The 20,706-nt window shown below is 40.1% G+C and overlaps 1 protein-coding gene across 1 annotated transcript in view; it reads right to left on the bottom strand.

The window, feature by feature from the left end:
• The window catches only part of macrod2 (mono-ADP ribosylhydrolase 2), a 424,305-nt gene that overhangs the window by 341,460 nt on the left and 62,139 nt on the right, over positions 1 to 20,706 (bottom strand). The gene's annotated exons all lie outside the window — the stretch shown is intronic.

Raw genomic sequence — 20,706 nt, 5'->3', positions numbered from 1 at the left:
TTTTAAAGTATTCAGTTCAAATAAAAAAAATGTACACACCCACAAGCTCTTAACACTGTGAAAGCTTTAATTACAGCTAAGGAAGCCACTAAAAGCTGCAGAAGTGATCTAAACCTTAAGTATACGGTAAGCCTGCCCCGTATGCTAAAAATATGACATTAACTGCAAATTAAAATAAACACGGTTCAATTTTAGTACACTGAATAGTCACAGCTGTCATGCGTCTGCCGTCTATAGTTTTTTTTGTTCTTTGATCAGTCGCAGTTTTGTCACATTTGAATTAGGAATTTGAGGGTAAGACAGCTAAAACATTAAAAATAATGTGCCTCCATCTGCCTTTAAAGCAACCAAGAATACGTTTTCTTATTTCTCTTATCGAGCACGACTCAAAATATTTAAGCAAGGATCTCGACTAGCTTCACAGCCATCAGCTTTTCACTGATAACTTGGGTGGCTCAAAAACTTTTTGAGAAATGGAAAATCACTCGTGCTTGAGCAGAGTGTCCAAATGTGGAGCACTTGCAAGAACCTCTCAAAACACTTCAGGTGTTATTTTTGAGCCGCTAAGACTATGAGCGCAGTGCAAATCCTTAACTGATGCAGCAATCTTAGCTCTTGGATTAAATAAATTAAATTAGCTTGTAGTGACTGAAGTGAGATGATCGCTTTGAAGCTGCAGGCCACTCTCACAAATTCACGCAGCTATGTGATAAATTACAGTTTATCTAAAAGGGGGATTGGGGGGGGTTTCAGGCTATTGTTGTGGCTTTCACTGCAAATAATACATAACAGAGCTGCTTTGTGCATTTCGGCTGATCCAAGTATGAGACAAAATTGATGAACCAGACTGCTGACAACCTCGTGTGACCTCACTTATCACTCATGACCCCTGACTGATCTCTGCCTTTAAACAATTCCTTAATCACACTCAAGTGCTCGCTGAGGTCAGAGAACTCTCTGCTAAACAACACAAGGTGCCCCATACATTTGTCTCCTGTGTGACACACCCAAAGCTTAATTATGTTTGTCTTTTATGTAACCCAGCGATTAAAACTAATGGGGGCAGCTGCACTGTCTGCCCTAGGCTGCTGTTATTCCTATTGTAATGTACTGGTCAGGCAGCCGGTCACATTTGCATTCCTATAGATGCTCCCATCAAACCACCCCTGGATGACCTCACCGTTGCCTGTAGCTGTTTTTTCTCCATCGTCGCCATTATTAGGATCAAAAAAAGTACAGGCCGTGTAACCTTATGACTGATTAGAGGTCAGTGAGGTCAGGTCAGGCACAGTTCAAAGATCTCGAGAGATGAAAAATCCAATATGTGTCAGTGTCCGCAAAACACAGCCAATCACAAGGAAGTGCGACAGGCAACCTGTCCACAGACATCCTGCTCAGGAAAGACACTCTGGAACTGATTACAGGACGTTTTTAGCAGGGATCCTAGAAATTATGGAAAAATATACTAAGGAAATAGATCAGATCTTTATCTAATGGCTTAAAAAAAGTTTTTTTTCTGAGATGCTTTATCATCTTGATAAGGCATGCTAGGCTGGGGCACCTTAATTAACTACAAAATGGGAGTAATTGATTGACTACAGGCAACATAAACCAACAGAAACCTGAATGTAATGAAATGATAAAAAATTAATATTCAGCCCAGGACTAAAAACCCTTTTGCATGTAAACCACCGAAAAAGTAAAACTTGTGAAAAATAAAAAGGGGAGCTTGTGGTACCCCGTCCCTTGCTTCCTGTTCGATACACTTTGCACATCATACAGATCCATAATTTAATGGTTTCCTAATAGCGAGCTATGCTGAAACCAAACCAAGGCCTCAGGGTCTCCCCATAAATTTGAACTTGTGCCAGTGTGTAAAATTAGCATGTGCTATGTTTGCTCATTTGGTATGTGGATTAGAAGAACATGGAAAAAGGGAATATCAAGGACTTGCTTTTTAAATTTTATCCACGTGTACGATTCATACGCATAAATCAGGTCGAAATTTAGCGCTTTTCTTACATCGTTCAAATGTTCCCCTTTTCCCAGCAATTGTAAAACTTTTTTCCATCATTTGAGGATTCCTGTGCACTCTCCAATGAACAAAACAAGACCAGAGTCTTAAAAGGGTTCAGTATGTTTTTTTAATTTTTCGAGCCATCTTCATCGCTCATTCATGATTGCATTTGTAAGCGAGAGGCTCACGTGAAGGCTTGCATGTGTGAGCACGCTCTTGTCTATATATGTTATTATGAATATTTTAGTAGTTTCTGTAGCGTTGCTTGTGCGCTCATGTGAACCAGTGCGCACTGTTCACACATGTAATTAAAACAGACTAACATGCAGGCAAAGCTAACCTAAAGTCATCAGCACCCTTCCTCGCGGCTCTCCCCGAGACTCTCACGTGACTGTGACGCTCTCAGTAACACACACGCACGCGCACAGACACACAATCTGGTCCAGCAGTAAAAGTGTCTGTGGTGTGAGATGTGTCAGTGTGAGTGATGCGGTCCTATGCGGGGGTGTTGTCCTCTCCCCTCTGTCTCTGACCAGCTTCCCCCAGCCTTCAGGCCGGGACCCTCTCCATCTCTTCACATTACTCAGTGACCTGAAACCACAAGGCCAAAAAACTTAACCAGCTCCTCCGTCTTCTTAATGAATCCAATTTTTTGCCTGAGAGCACAAGGCGTGCACATATATCCATCGTAACTCTAAATTATCTGACATTAATACAAATTAACAAGAAGCACTGCCATCAAGATTGCGCCACCCCACAATAGCAGACAATGACACTGCTTTTTTATCACTGTTTGAAGACGGCAACTTATTGTACGGCCAAAAATACAAAGTCAATAAACTCATTTAAAACAGGCTATAACCAAAACAAAAGCAGAGGGGCTGATTGGTGTTGATGCCATTACACTATAAATTATACACAATATGTTATGAAAATATCCATATAATTGACTCGGCTCTATGGCAGCCATTAATTCCTGTCCTCCATTAAGTGGTTTAAATGATCTTGTAAGTAGCCATACATCTCCTGCTGCCCTTTATGAGATCAACACCACGTCTCCCTTAGAACTTAATCGACCCTCGGTCTCATTTGTCCACAAAGTCTGATGCAGGGGAATAATTATTTCATTCTGAAAGGTTCTGAGAGTCTAGCTTGTCCATTTCACCCAGCAGGTCTGCAGCTCTGCAGTGGGAGGCAAAAGTTCCTCTTCGATTCATTCCCGTCTCTCATTCATGTTAAGCCAGCTTTGAATGTCAGTACAGTATTTGCATGCCAATGTGGCTCTGTCTGCAGCTCATTATTTTCAGATGTTGACAGCCTAATCGCATGCAAGTTTAGCCCACTTTACGAACCTAATGCTCGCTACAGCCAAGTCATACTGAATAGCAGGGCCAAGTTTGCATCTGCAGTGTTCGTCTGCAGCTGTCTTATTCACTTTGGCTTTCAGGAAGGGGAACGCAAGAAAGGCAGCGAACAAAAATAATGAGCTCATCCGCAGTGACAGGAAACATTTCAATGCTGACCATCAAACAGCGCTGCCTCCACCACATCTATTTAACATGGATGTAACAAGAAGGCCGACACATATCTATCTCATGCTTGCAGGCTTCAGTTCTCCCACACGTGTGCCCGAATTTGTTCTATTAAGATGACCTTCAGGCGAGAACTCAGTCCATCTCTCCAGAGAGGTCTAGTTTGCCCCGCATTCACCGAGACAGCAGCCCCTTCACACCTCAATGACAGCCAGCGCGCACAAATTTGCTAAAGGGTACCAGTGTTTTGGTATTTCTCCAAGAGGCGGGGAATTCAGCAGTGTCAGCACCTTTTAGGATTGTAAATACAACTTGTCACAATTCATAGGGGGACCAGGAAGACAACACAGACACTTCAAGGTATCATTTCTTTACAGTCCTCGAGCAGAACAGCATGACTCACTGCGGCGCAGCAGAGGGCCAACATCCCTGACCTCGTGTAGGCCAAACACCATAAAGGGTTATTAACTTTACATGTGGACTTGGTCTCCTAGGGTTCAGAAAGTGTACAAACTTTCAGAGGCAGAATCGGTGGAGTTGACACTGAAGGGTTTAAGCATGAATGCAGCTAGCAGGCTATCTTCTACTTTCAGAAGTGTGGAAAAGTGACAGCGCTGTCATTCTGTAACTACACGAGTTGTGCACAGAACGCTGCAGTGGGCTGACAGACTGAAGTTAGAGAAATGCCCCCCACCGCAACACCCAAACACACACACACACACACACTCACACACACACTCACACCGTCGAACACAGAGGAAAAAAGTTAAGTCGTGAAAAGTTTGGGGGAGAATGGCACAAACGGACAAGGGAGGGTGGTGGGATTAATTAAAAGCTGCTGTAACTGTGGTGCGCTGGTGACACGCAGCCACGCGATTACTGAGATCTCTGTGTGCGAGGAATCTGCTCCCACAACTCATTTCCTCCCTATTGAGGAGGGTAGAAGGAGGGGCCAAAAATGGGACCGTCTGTTGTACTAAACACAAAGGAGGAATCGTTTTTTATTTGGAAGAATTTAAAAATCCAACGCCCCCCCAATCACAAAAAAGTTGAGGAGAAAGGGAAAGGTGGCGAGGGGTGAGAGAGAGGAAGAATGAAGTGAAATTCTTATCTTAAATAAAAAGTCTGCCGAATCTATTTCAATCAAGTGATACACCCAGCTTGAAGGGAGGGGAGGTCAAAGGATGTAAGCCACTATAATCCCAAGCTTGCACTGCTTAAAACCTGCTCGAGTTAACAGGGTGGTGTGTGTGTCTATAGACACTGTGACACTCACGCAGCTTAAACTAACATCTGGCAAGCGTACTTTATCCAACTTTGGACTTTCTCTGCATGCTCGGTAATCCTTTTGTCGCATCTAATATGCCGACACAATTATCAAATCAAAAGATACAATAATTCCATAGCAATTTAACACAGCTCATAATCGTGTGCTGCAGCGATTAGACACTTTTTTTGAACATGTGACACGTTTTCCGCCCTTCTAACACTAAAAAAGTTATAGCTTTGGTTTTGGAAACAATTTATTAAAAGTTTATTAAAAGTTATTGTTTCTATGTTCTTGAACATTTAAATTGCCTTAGACAGCAATGCAATCACTGGCATCTGATGTTTAATGATAACAATTATTAATTACATTTAATTATACTATACTATCATATATAATTATATATTTCTTCTTTTTTTTTTTAAACCTCTAATCATAACTATTTAAGACTAATACCAAAAGCACGCCCTCTCCTTTATAGGCTCTCCATAGACTGTGCTACTTTCCAGCATCAAAGAGAGCAGTGCATATCAGCTGTAGCCAGTTAATGTTAATGTCTTTACAGCTACACTGAAACTCTCCTCTGTTGGTTAATGCACTCTTTCCCAGTGGCCGGCTAAAAGATTGCTCATGAGTGAAAAGACACTTTCCTCTGTAAAGCCATTACAAATCTATGAGTGAACTTGTACTTGAACAGAGTGGAGGCTTTTCTCTGATGAGATGATCTGACAAACTTTACAAGAGTGGAGGTCTTTCCCACCTCTAATATGCAGTTGTCACATTAGAAGAGAACAGAAAATGTATATGGATATACATTTTCAGCAATAATGTTTCTTTTTGCCATAATAGTCTTTTTATTCGTTCTCCGTGATCTGTGGCTCTTCACTGGAGTCATCAGCACTCTGTCGGGAGAATAACTTTGCGTGAGTGTGGGCGGAGCCTTAAAGCAGAAAGCCTGGGTGAGCAAAGATAACTCTAAAAAAAAGGAAATCTAAAAATGCACGATAAAACCTTAAATGTGTAGAAAGCTATACGAGCACAAGATCGTCATACAACTGAAGCTTGTTTGTTTGGTAATGTTTACAGTACTGAAAGAAAAAAGAAGGAAGGAAAGAAAGAAAACACATGTGGAGTGAGCAGGCAGCTGACATCTGTTTCAGCACTTCTGCCTGCACTTTCGGAGGATCTTAATTGCAGATTCAGTGACTTAATTAGCAGCAAAGTTGAAAAGTAAAATAAAAATATCTTGGGAAATTTTGAAAGACATCCCACCTAAGCTGTGAGAAAGCGACGTACAGCAGTCGGGTTGACGTGCTAAAGGTTACACCATAGCCACAGATGTCATTAACAAATATTCTTATTACAGGTGATAGCTACGGTGAAAACAGGATCCACTAGATGAAGAAGGCAGCAGTGGGGCTTATTAATTCACATTTCAGTGTTTCTGTTGAAGGCAAACAGATATGTAAAGTGGAAGTCTGACAGGAAAAAAATAGCCTATTTATTATGGACGCGATCTCAGTTTTGGGCAGCTGCATTATCTGCGAAAAATAATCACGCTGCCTAAATCATACGCACTTTCCTTTCACTTGTGGGACCGTTTCCTTTACCAACTAATAAACTAAAGATGGTGAGCAGCTCACAAATTAAAGGCTCTTCAGGAGTCAGATAAAAATTTTATGTAACCTGAAGCTTTAGGGCTACAAATTATTCATCTCCTTGCAGATATTTCATTTAAACAAAAAAACTGAAGCAGAAGAAGGAACGTTTCCACTGTGAGAAAACACTGCTGGGAATGCTGGCAGCGCCATTCTTCATTTTCTAATTATGCTGGATTATTATTAGCTGGAGACACAACTGACAAAGAAGACATACACTGATGGAAACGAAGCACTAATGAAATCAGAAGATGCCAGGAAATGCACGCCGGGCAAATAACGTTATTATAAAGGGATACTGTACTGTATATGACACAGAGGCCAACAAACAGCTTTAAGCTTTGCTGGAAAACAGAAGAAATACTGAAATAATGAAAAACTACTTTCCAATATGACTATGTTTAATTTGAGGCGGACATACTCGGTACACATACATTTGTCTACAACATATTGGCCGTGATACAGGCCAACAGCCAAATGTTCCCAGACTGGTGCTAATGACAACGGTGATGGCTTTTGTTTGGAGTCACCAGAAGATTTCAATGGTACCACGAGCTCGGTCATTAATCACTCAGTCGCCCGGTTGTGCATACATGACATGAGGGCAAGGTTACAAATGGAAGGGGGCTGGGCCCTGTAACATGGCTCTTGCCCCAGGAGCCCCAGTGGACTTGAATGAAGAGGTCCCATATATTCATAGTTACCAGGTCACTAATCAAATTATTGTGATAGGCAAGAAAAGCACAGAGGACAACAGAATTCATTTAGTTTCATCACCTCTATTGTCTCTCTGCCAGCACATCACCAGGGTATGGGATAAATAAGTAACCCCCCGCACCACCTCCCCTTTTCAACTCAATTTATTTGAATCCTTTCAGATGAATTGTGTGCCTTGCGAGAGAAGCATGAATTAAACACAACAATGAGAGGAGGCAATTTGGAAGTTCTGACATACATAGTTGTCATCTGATCAAAAAAAGGAAAGAAACTATGCAAATGCAAGTGAACAACATGAGCCAGATGGTCATAGTTTGGGGGCAAATTCACTTAGACATAAGTAATGTCTCACATTATAAACATACCCGCTGTATTTTAGGACAACACATGCGAGAAGGGATTGCTGAGGTGAAATCTGTCCATCAATCAACAGAGGTCATTTGTTATATGTCTCCTAAGGTACAACAACTTGGCAATATGTCAGACAGGACTGCGTGTGTGGGCACACACACTCATACATGTGCGTGCCGTTCACACACGCGGCACAATCCCAAAGGAATCCGGTTCCTTTGCTCTGTGGCATTTTAATTAATCCTGCGATGACAGAGCGGGTCTGGCAGGTTATGTATGTCTTGAGGCTCGGGTGAGAGGGTAGCGAGGAGAGAGAAACATGACAGTGGGGTTAATGCCAAACCCACCCAAAGGCAAAACATAGAAAGCAGCAGGTCCGCTCTTGGACAGGTGCTCCTTCTGGGGTCACTCGCCAACTCCCTAACCACACAAAGCCACCGTCTGTCACCACAAATCTGACCCGTATGGGCAGAAACAGAGAAACACATGGCCTCAGATGACTTTGGTAAATGTTAAGAATATTTAATGAATGCAATAATAATACAATATTTACCTGTGATTGAGTCTCCTCCCTTACAGGCTAAGATATACCGAGTGGGAACTTGCAGATATATTGTCTGCTCATTTCCCCTGACTCCAGGTCTGGTCTTGAGGTGCAGTTAATTTAAGCATCTTTAATGTGAATTTCATAGAGCGTAGAAGATGTACTATCACCATTGGGTTCTTTGCATTGTGAAATTTGTCATTTCAATGACCATTAGAGATCACGTTTCACACAAAATGTGATTTGAATATAAATTCGATCATACATTCACCACATCTAAAGAAATCCTTGAGAAATGCAAATCTGGTCCAAAGATGATTAATTGAAACTCTTAGTGTGACTGCCATTGTTTCATGCCTTGGAGTGGGCCAGAGTGGGTGACTGCATGCATTGGTAGTGAAATTCAATATGGCCACCTTGTCCGGTGTGGAGTGAGAATACTAAATACGGTGAAGGTGAACAGCAGGAGCGTATCCTCATGAGAAATTTGTATTTCAGAGTCAAATGAGAATCGCTTTAATCAATCACTGCAATAAACGCAAAAGGTGTTGGGAAAATTAAACTGCACAGTTTGAAGGTACATACAGGCACATACGGTGCAAGGTCAATATAAATTCAACCAGCTGTGCTAAAGACCACGACATACATAAAAGCAATACTACTTTATGCTTTCCATGTCCATCAGAAGAATATTTAAAATTGATTGAATGCTTAATGAAAGCTTAAATACACTGAGCATCCAATTCTCAAGTATCCCTCCATCCTCCGAGCGGCAGTTCGCCTTCGTCTTTCAATCTTGCATTGAAATATAAGTGGGTCCTGTGCAATAACAGAAAGACACATCATTATTAGAGGTCTCAGGGCAACACTGTAAGAGCGTGGCAAGCAGAAGAACAAACTGATGAAATATTGACAGACACTCAACCAAGACAATGGGCCTCATTGGATGCCTGTCATTTAAAAGACAGCAATTAGCAGGGCTTTTTTAGCAGATCGCAGAGGCTGCTGAAAAAGAGCAAAGTTGCTCACTTAACCATTGTGAAGTGAGAGAAACATGAGGGAATGTCTGTGGCGAAGACGTCTTTTGTTCCTAGGCGCTGGTGTTTGAGTAGTTAATAGAGTTGGAGTGCTCCTTTTATACTACCAACATACAGTCAAGGTGGTATTAAAACCATTACAAGGATAGAGAAAAAAAGAAATCAGAGATAAGATGATAAAAGAAAACAACTAATTAACAGAGCATCAACCAAAAAAGAAGGCTGTGTAAAATCAACTTAGTTACTCTGTGTCGATTGTTGAAGATCAAAACGTTTGGTGGAAAATCCCAAATGCAGTTGTCCTGCTGTTGTTGACATACCTATATTTGTGACTTTTGACTCAATAATGAATTGAGTTATGAGTCATTTGTACCATGTATTACCCACAAGGTATGCTAAACACCAAAAGACTGATTTTACGAGGTTTTGTGAGTGTAAGAAACAGGTGAACTCACCATTTTTACCATAGTTAAACCATTTTTACATATTAACTGAACAATTGCATCACTAATTTTCTTAGTATCACTTAAACTGTCTGAAAACTGTAAAAAAGCAAGGGCTTTTCAAATATTCCTTAAGAATAAAAGAAGGGGACGTGAAGAAGCCAGAAAAGGAAAAAGACGCTGCCTCCTCAGGAGCTTTGAAAGCTAGCAAGCAATCAGTGTGGATAGTTAAAGATGAGTCATCATCATTGCAAGAAATATTTTGCAGATAAAAGGCACTTGCAGGCAGTCCTTTTCAAAGAAATTACTTAGCAGGTGATTGAAAAGACCATCTGTCTATCTTCCTACCAAAACACATCAGCAGTTCCAACCTTATTGGCTGGTAGGTGCCTATGGGACCCTGATTAGTCTCAACTACCCGCTGTTCAGTTAGTCGTTAAACACATAAAGCCTGGCAAGTATTCTGTTACAGATATCCCCCAAATGTGGCACAAATCCAACTGCCTTGTAAGGTAAGGTGTCAAAGACCTTACAACAATAGAGAGAAAGCCCCAACAATCGGATGACCCCCTACTAGCAAGTCCTTGGTGACAGTGGGGAGAAAAATTCCCTTTTAAGAGGAAAACACATTCAGGAGAACCAGGCACCAGGAGTGGCAGCCATCTGAAAGTAGACAGGAAAAAAAGACACTGTGGAAAAGAGCCAGGGATTAATAATAACATAATTATTAAATGCAAAGCTAAACATAGAGAGTGGAAAGAGGTGAGTGAAGAAGAAACCTCCAGCAGCCTTACTGCACCATAACTAAGCAAGGGTCACCTATGGGCTTTATAAAACCGGAAAGTTTTAAGCCTGATCGTAAAAGCAAAGAGGATGTCTGTCTCCTCAACCCAACTGGGAGCTGATTCCACAGAAGAGGGGCCTGAAATCTGAAGGCTCTCCCTCCCAGTCTACTTTTAAAAAACCTTGGAACCACAAGTCAAGCCAGCAGTCCGAAAGCTTAGACAAAGAATACTATGTGGGTATTGTTACTAATGAAGGTTTCTTTTTGACATAAACCTGTAAAACGCACACCTAGAAAGCATGAAGTAAACTGTGATATATTGAGAAAAGGAATGAATGGTAACAGACCAAATGTCCCCAATGATGGTCATTCTGGCCTTATCCCCCAGGCATGTACATTTCTAAATGTTAAGCTGGAAATACATTACACTCCACAGAGGTTCTTACCACGAGTTTCATGTTTTATACCTCTTTTAATCTTCTACTGTATGTTGTGACCTATTCAAGAAGCTGCTAAAACTCAAACTTCATCCACGAATGAACAAAGAATAAGCTCAGAGAGACAGGTGACCTTGCGTCTAAGCATGACATTGTGCTTTGTGAACGGTGTTACTCATTAGGCCCTCAGTGACTAATTCACAGCTCAATTTAATTTTAATAAAATGAATCGAAACCTACTGTTGCAGTATTGACCATTAAGTTAATACTATGGTGTTTGGAAATTTTTATAGTGACACAAATGAGATCCCATCAGCTAATCTGCACTACGCAGTGGCCAGATGTTACCAGATAGCTGTTAGTCTCGGTGTGTTCTTGGCCGAAAACGGACATTTGGTGGGGGGTGGCTACCCACAATAGCACAGTAGCATTAAGGCATAAAAGGCAGTTAGCTTGTGTTACCTACTCTGATGTAATTCTAGGGACTGTTCAAACCATGTGTTAAACAAAAACATCTTAACCAAATTCACAACACCGTTAAACAAAGGCTGTTCACATGATAGTGATATTCTTCCACTTGTGGTTAAAACCGCTTAGTAGTGCACCAAAAATTCTTCTATGCAGGAAAACCCCGGTTGGTGAAATGGGTAGAGTAGAGGTTAACTCCCGTGTCAAAACGCTTTTGCATTTCAAAACAATGCAGTTTTAAAACTTGATGTAACAGATTCTTTTTTTTTTTTTTAAAAAGCAAAACACTGACTTTATGAGGAAGATTGATTTTGTGTCTGCTTGATACTGGTGGAAAATAACAATGAAAACCATCAACCCATATAAACTATTAATCCAAAACCTGCAACTCCAAGCAAACTGCAAAATGGAAACAGTTGTATTGCACCTTGGTTAAACTGATCATGTAAATACATCACATAAAACTGTGAAAAGGCCAAAGAGTAAACATTGCATTAGTCAGTAAATGCAGCAGGTTGAAATCACTAAATTAATTATCCACCAGGCCGTTGCATATTAGAGTACGTTCACTGTCTGCAGTAATTCTAAAATCTATTTTTATAGCAGCATTTAGTGTCCCCAATTGTTGTGTCCATGAAATGTTGCATTAATAATGAAACTGAAGTAATAGGCATCAGTGTGCACGTTGATATTAAGGTTTGGGGTTTTTTGGATGTTTTTTTCTTCTACTTTTGGGTGCATGCTGAAAAACATTTGTGTTTTATACCAGTAAATAATACATGAGGTGTCTAGCTTTTCTGAAATCTGACCATTAGGATGTTATGTAAACAGAAAATAACAAAGGAGTAATGATTATATTCACAAAGAAATCAGTGCATTCAGTAGGCAGCCCACATTACATGTTTGCTGATGTTTTATGCAGATTTTATGAGCAGTTCTTTATATTTTCATAATTAATTTTTGTCCTATTATTATTTGATGGTCTTCAAAAAACCCGAGTGCGATGTCCAAATGCAAGCGTTAATGCGGCGATTGTGTTGAGATAATGTACTTGATGAGGCTATTTCACGGACTGGCTTCATTTTTAGCCGATGAGCTTCATTAGTCTCAGCCTCTAAACTGGCACTCAAACTGCATGGCTAAATGGTTATCAAGTGCTAAGAGCCTTGCCGGGACCTGTACCACACACAATAAACCTCTGATATTAATTAACATCAGTTGTTCATACATTTTATTGGCTGATGTTTTTTTAATAGACGCTTGGTACGACGGACAAATTCAAAAAGGTACACTTCACTGTAAGAGGTCAAAAAAGACAATTTAAAGTCAATTAGTCTGCGCAAGGCTTAAGGAGGAGATGGCAGTGCAGATGAGAGAAACAGTCAAGCCACGGGAGCTCTGGCTCAGACGGAAATCCAGACTATGGGGAGACCCTGTGTCTGCCAATGTGAGATAAGCATAGTGCACATACTATGGCGCGCTGCCTCGTACTGTTGCTTTAGAAAATGGAGTGGAGAGAAACGGTCGGGGTCAGGCCTGCTGCAGGATCAGTTTTACGAAAGCTCTGTTCCAGAAGAGGCCCTCTGATAATGCGTAGAACAGGCAACTTTTGTTCTTTATTTACATTCTTGTTGGATTGCCTGGGATAAATTATAGAGTCAATTTTGGTTTGCATAAGGGTTGATGAGGAGGTGGGCCAAAATGCAAGTGAAACCGCAAAAGCTTCAGTACCCCAGAAGTCAGTGATGTTTGTGAGCACGCTCTCCTGAAAGAGGCAAATAACTCCCTGCCAACATGGAAAAGCCAGGGTGAGAGTGCGCCTGGCCTCAGCGAGAGTATCGAGGCCAGCTGGCAGGAGGAGGAAAAAAAGGATCAGAGGGAAGCTTTACAGGTGTCTGTTCTAACACTGTGTCTTCTTATGTGAGTGTACGGGAAACGCATGAATCCTGTATTTTTGGCGACGGTTGATACCTCCTTGCTAAAGCTGTTCTCACAAAAAGAAAAAAAAGACGAGATGGCAGCAGCTCCTCAAGATGAAATCTCTGGCACGTACACCTTGTCTTTAAAGTGCTCTTTGATTAGCTTAAAAATCCCATACATCATCTCTTCTAATTAAGTGTGTTTTACTGTTCTGATACAATATCCATAATGGTAAATCAAGTTCACACATACAAGTTCAACAAAAAGTTTTTGTTTGTATAAAAAAAAATTTCTTTGTCAGTAAAGTGTAACACAAAAAAACTAAAAAATAATAATGTGACTGTAACCATCAGTGGAGTATGTGAATGAGCACAAACATTCAGCTAAATTTAAATATTTGGGGATTCTTGCAAATGGACATTTCCTTGCATTACAAAACGGAGAAACAAGTTGAAGTTTTGGGATTTTTTCTTTTTTAGAAACCATTATGTGTCAAGCTACATAAAAAAAGCAAAAATGTACCAAAAAAGGGGGGCATGCCCCTATCCTTTCAATTGTTATGCAGCTTTGTGTGCATGCAGAAAGTTTATGTCAGAGGGAGTTATTCTCTCCCACAGAAAGCAGCTCTTAAACCCCCCGAAACACCTCACTGCTCACAAAAGCATACCAAATGTTTTGTTGGCTGCGAGAGTGAGCGTAAAAGTTTACATGCATTCCCAGCATCTGAAGAACTAAAGACCTGGCGGTTGGCTTCAAGCGAGGGCTTTCTTGGGAAGTCTGACATTAGAGTCAAGCCAGTTGCATCATCTAGCTGTAAGCCTTCTTCTCGCTACAACTCTTATGACTAGTCAGGAGCCGGCATGAAGCCAAAATCTAACTTAGTTTCTCTACAGTCTGCATTAATGTAGCAGTGTCGTAAGCCATATCTCAACTTTACAACATGCAGACTTTTTGACATCAAGGGACAGAAGCAAACAGCTGGATACTTGCCACTGCATGATGTGCCATGAAAGGGTTCTATTCTGTGCAAGACATCTATTTCGACTCACTGAAAAGCTGTTGCCAGACATGCAGATTGCATCAGATTACAACCCATCGGTTGGTCGGCACTGCTGCTATTCAAATGACCAAACCAAAAAAAAGCAAATATTGAGCAAATGTATAGAAGTATAATGATGTGTTTTGGGGGAAGAACCCCTCCAGTTCAATGATTTTTTTTTCTTTTTTGTTTTTAGATCATTCAGACGGTTTTTCCACTTTTTCTGAAAGCCCAGGTCAAACACAGACAGACAGACAGACAGACAGACAGACAGACAGACAGATAGATAGATAGATAGATAGATAGATAGATAGATAGATAGATAGATAGATAGATAGATAGATAGATAGATAGATAGATAGATAGATAGATAGATAGATAGATAGATAGATAGATAGATAAGGTCAATTCCTTTTTTTCTTTTGTTGTCAAGTTGAACTGCTTGGCAATCAGCATGTTCTTGTACTAACTGTACAGCTTTATTGATGTTCTTATTCCAATATCAATGAAAGCAAGCTTTTTCTTTTGCTTTGACACAATCAGGTGTGTCATGGTTTTAACAACTGGTTGTTAAAAACCAGTCTGGTTTTTAACAACCAGTTGTTACAACCATTCCCAGAGGATTACTTTAATTTGTAATGGCTATGCCCCCAGTGCAGCAGAAAAGCTGTGTCTAGCCATGTTGCTAGGCTAATGCTAGCTACAGCTAGCTAGAGTTTTTTCATGTTCAGGCTGTGACCCAAGTTAATATATATGTGGTTCAACTTTTGCTACCAGCTGGCAGCTATCAGAGACCAATACCTATACTTAAATCTGACTTACCATAAGTAAGTAATAACATTTTATCTTGCTTCTGGCTAATCAGGGAAGGCTGGACAAAGGCCCTTAAACAGACATGAGCTAAAGTGGAGTGTTTAAGACAGCGAGGGAAAAGAGGTCCTGCCACTATGTACAATAATTATACTTGCTTTAGGTTTTTTAGGCATTAAAGCACAAAAACCTAAATATTAAACCAATATAAAGTATAAACGTGTAAATGATAATAACATGGGCTCTTCAAATCAATCAACCTCCTAATAAATATAAAAGCAGAGTGGTTGCTCAAATTGAACACTGAAAACTGTCTTTGTTCTGTTTCATCTCCAAGTCTGGGACAATTACAATGATTTGGCATGACTTCAGACAGTGTGGTGCAGTCAAATGAGCAGTTTAGACAGTGAGCCTTCATTAAAAATAATGACTGCAGCACAATTAATGTAGGTTATATACAGAACACGGAAGCTGCTGCACCTATCACGGCATCAAAAAAACATAAATATCACTAAAATGCTCCATCTTTCCCCTTTGAGTCACTAAGTCGGCATAATAAATCAGCATAATTTAAAAGGCAATAATTTCTGTGGTTCCACTTCTTAAATTCTTAGCTGTAATGATTTGGTTTTGTTTTCCTTCAAGAGCTTTTTGCCATTAACAATCTCATGTAGGCAGCCAAAGTACTAAAGGGGAACATCTGGGGAGCAACTGTGCAACAGTACTAGTTTGAGAAATACATTTTTATATCATGACAGACATGGCATGTTTATATCTACAAGGAATATTAATTAATTTATGATGCCAGTAGTAATGAGCAGACTCTAATAATAAAGTAATTCATATTTTGATAAATGTAGTATATTTATATGGTGCTTTTCTACTCTAAATGACCATTTAAAGCACTTTAGGGTATACTTATTGTTTTAACCACACACAAACTTAAATCACATTATCTACCTTACAGCCAACACCAACCTGGAGCCGTCTTGCAGTGTTAACCACTGTACCAGCACACATATTTGAGTAAATCCAATGTATAGCTGTTGATATATTATTTGAGCTAATAAACATGATAGCTTTGAGGTTGTGTCATATCATTCTGGCATCAAAAGATGAATATGAGTACATGAAGCATGGCTTATTTGATGCTAAGCAAGGGAGCATGTCAAGAGCTAACTGCTATTTGAATTTTAATGAGTCAGGTAGAGGTTTCTAGCAATTTAAAAAATTTTTATATCCAAACAATATGCAGAAAATCTGAGCCAATCACAGGTGTCCCAGTGCAGCAACACAGTGGGGTTAATTTGCATGTATTTTCTTTGAATTCTTTTTTTTTTTTTACAGTTCAACACAAAAAATGAAAGATTAATGAATGTCATTACTATTAATCCTTCATTTTATAGATTAGCATGTGGCATTTGCTTTTAGGGAGCTTTCAAACATATCAAAACAGAGATATGCACATCCTTTTGCATGTTAACTGCAAAAACTAGAAAATGTGAGCATAAAAGAATATCAGTAATATTTGTAGCTTCACCAGCCACTGAAATGCTTTAAAAACAGATAGCTCAGTAGTACTGGGGTGATTAAAAAGGACTGCGCTTCATGCGGAGACCAACAAGAAGCGATGCCCTGAGGATCAGGACCCGGAGCACAGCGAGAAGACACTCCTGGTCTGCTCCATACAGTCATTAACCTTTCTCCAGCAGGGACTGCCACGTGCTTTCTTCTTTCATTCCATTCACACACTTCATTAATAAGCTCCTTTTCATAGACTAATTCCCGTTTCAAATTCGCTCTTTGTTAATTAGAAGCAGGTTCAACCTCACAAAAAGCTTCTATTGTGTTTACTTTTTAATAATATTGCCCCCATGTAAATGAATTATAACAGGGGAAAAAAGAAAAGGGAAAAAAAATGGTGTCCAAGGAAGACACTTGAAAAAATGCATTGGCAAGTAATTGAGTGTGGATGCAAACACATTTTGTGCTTTTTCAGTGTAAAAGCTGCGTCTTGCCTTGGATTTCTCTTCTGTTGGTGTTTCTAATTAACTCCTGTTTTCAGGGGGGGATTTAAAATAGGCCAATGGAGAGACTCGCTAAAGGGAGAGTTATAACGGCCTCCTCATCCAGTAAATTAACCTTGGCTGCCTTTTTGCATCCAAAATGTAACAGGTTTCTAATCAATGCTGGCTCCTGAACACGTCCTTAAGCTGGGAGAAGAACGATGCTCAACATGAGGCGCGCGCTGATAACGAAATAGCCAAATATACATTTCCTACCACAAGACGCTTTTGTCAGAAGCCGTGGATATGTGGATCCACTGGTGTCAAATGACACAACAGTCAAACCTCAGCTGGGATGTAGTCTGTATCACAGAAACCGAACACAGATGTAATAAAGATAACAGCGAGAACGTACAGTTTGGAAAATCTCAAGGGATTTCTGCACTGAGTGAATCTCTGTCAATGGAGAAAGCCAATTTATTTACAGATATTTATCACCAGTGGGAGTTCCCCTCGAACGGCTCATCTCTCCTCGACCGCCTTCATCTCTCACTGCAGCACCCGTTTGCTGCTCCAGAACAATAAAATTAACACAGTCATGCAGACCTCGCGTGTCCGTAGGTACAGATTTAGGAGGACGGTATCCTTGAAAATATGTGCTTTGAATTTCAGGGCGCGTATATTAAACAGGCTGAGGAACGGAGGACTTTTTACTTCATCCCACCAGTTGTAATTAAACAAGACAATGAACCCTCCATTCCACTGAAGCGCCCATTCTTTTCTAATCAAGGGCCAAAGAAGCGTGTTACAGCCATAGTTAGAAACTTGCTTATTTATCTTGCTGTACGTTCAGTGTCATTACTCTTCACTGGGCATGGCATAATTGTACATAGCTGTCATATACTGCATATGTAATATACTTTGTATTATGTGAAAAGGGAAGCAGTTCATTGCCGCTTCACCCAAATACAATTATGATATAACCTTCAACTAAAATTACATCATAACACAGGGGATATATGTGCTATCCTGTCAAACACAGTGGGAAAATTTACATATTAAACACTATATTTCTATTCGATAGCCTAAAATGAGTCAGTCTTGTTTTAAAGCCATTTCTTAATTGGCAGTGTTTGACTAGCACTAGCGCAGTCACTACCAAAACACATGAGTATGGATGGAGTGAGTCTAACATGTATGAATATATATATATTTTCTGCTTATGGAGCTATTTCTTTGCACCCTTTACACAGTGAGAGGAAGCAATAAACAAGGTAATGTTATTAGAGTAAATAAAATGAATTGTTGCATATATTGCACACATGTGTGTTTAAATGCAAGCGAGACAAGTTTAAAGACTTCATACAGTAAGCTGAGAAGCGTGGAGCCAGACAAACATTTCCCCAATTACCGTCCATGCAGGGTTTTCATTAAGTACTTCCACATAAGAGTCTGACTAGCTACTCTTTGTCTCTACAGCCATCTACAGCTAATCAAATTCACAAGCCGTCTCAGAAGCCATCTCAGGCTCCCATTATCATTAATCTGGATGGCCATCTCATCGGCACCGTGGTTAACGAACAATGTTAGGGCTAGAAATTCAATTTTCTGCAGTTAGCAATTGAATTGGTGATCAATTGTAGCATCGCTGAGATGAAGGATTGTCAGAGCAGGGTCTTCCATTGTTCCATTATCAGAACGCTCAGATGAGCTCCTGAATCCCATTAATAAAGCGCCAGTACAGCAGCTGTGCATCACAGACTGGCCAACACTGAAACTGACCCTCGCTGTTATTTCCGCTGTGGGAGAAAGGATGGGAATGGCAAACCCAATATTTTTACAAGGTGAAATATAGCATCGCTATACATTCCTTAGCAGTACAGTGCTAGAGATTAAAGATTAATTGAAAGTTTATTATGTGGGGAATAAGTCCTGTAAGAGTGTAAAAAAAAAGTCCTTCTGTGAGCTATTGTCAGTGCATGTAGCAGCATAACAGAAAAAAAATTCACACCATGTCCCCATCAAATGCTATATTATTGGTTTCAATCGTTTACTGAAAAAAATACATTATTTAACCAGACCGACTGATTCACCGTGTTCCTGTTCAGGCATGCACAAACAATAGGACGAAGTGTAAGGATGCATAGGAGCCCCGGCAGACAAGAAATGACTAAGACGAAGTGGTAATAACAACCGAAGGATGCAGGTTTGTACCTTTATTCTGATTTTGCAACAAGCAGGAAGAACAGCATTATAAGTACTTTTCCTTACGCCCTAGAAAAGACACGAGTGAGCATACTTTCCCCCAAGAGCAGCTGTTAATGTTAATAAATTTATTACTGTTCGGGATTACGAGAAGTAATATATTACCGTATACATGTAATGTTTTACCTTAACAACCTTGGAAGAGTTCTTTATTGCAAAATTATACAAAAGTATTAAAAAGGGCGGCATTTAAATGCTTGCAGTGCTCGTCAGGAGGCTGACGGCATCCAGTAAGTGGGTCTGGTCTTGTGCGCTGAGGGAATAGAGAAGATGTTGTGTGTTAGGGGAGCACCAACCCTTTTTGCAGTGCTGCACAGGCACCGTCTGACTGCGATGAACTCTATTGAGACAGAGTGCCTGCCAGAAGAGCATAAGACTAACTTGAATTTGAGATTTTGTTGGTCACTAAAAATAACATTTAAATAACTGCTGAGGCACTAAATACCACAGATTATATCAGTATCACAAAAATCAGACAGACAGACAGACAGACAGACAGATAGACAGATAGACAGACAGATAGATAGATAGATAGATAGATAGATAGATAGATAGATAGATAGATAGATAGATAGATAGATAGATAGATAGATAGATAGATAGATAGATAGATAGATAGATAGATAGATAGATAGATAATGACATATATAATAAAAAATACACAGTTAAAGAGATCCCTACAAGTATATTGCACTTTTTAGAGTTTTTTGATCATTTTTGTTTTAATATAGTGAAACCATAATTACGGGTCACCAGTGATTACGTGAGCCAGTAAATGCCACATGTCACGAGTGGCGTCACCCTCGCAAAAGAGCAACATGTTTGAGCATTGTAAACTCTTTTGGGTCTGGAAACCATGATAATCACTGAATATTGTGACAAATAAGCAGTGACAAAGATATTGAAAGAACAAACAAGATTTCAAAGCCATCCTGATTTCATCACAACACGCCAAGAAAACAACAAGAACACAGAGCCATGAAATTCTGCAACACAATGTTCCTAACACTGGCTCCCCTATACTACCCTGTGACCCCCCCGCCCCCCAAAACCCTGCTTTCCATTCAACTCCTCAACTGTCCCAAAGAAGGGGGAGGGTAGATATGAAAGCGCTTATTTGTTGGCCTTTGTGCAGTGAACTGCTCTGTCTGCGCGCGTGCTGGAGTTACACACCAGCTCGCCCGCATACTTATGGTTGTTAGCGCTTGTATCTTAGTAACAGCACAAGGAAAGCAGCACTGGTTGAGGGTCTTACTGTAGATATGATAGAAAACTGAGTGAGAGAAAAGAGCTTGCTGCCTGTCTGTGAGAAAATGAAATTGTCAATACATTTTTTGCCAACTTTGGTGCCAAGGGTGTGTTTCAGACTGGGAAGCAAAATCAATTGTGCTAACAAAAACCGAACACATCC

This window comes from Rhamphochromis sp. 'chilingali' (genome assembly GCF_963969265.1).
Source record: "Rhamphochromis sp. 'chilingali' genome assembly, chromosome: 20".
In the NCBI taxonomy this organism is placed as follows: Eukaryota; Metazoa; Chordata; class Actinopteri; order Cichliformes; family Cichlidae; genus Rhamphochromis; species Rhamphochromis sp. 'chilingali'.
This window is presented reverse-complemented; position numbering and strand designations above follow the sequence as displayed.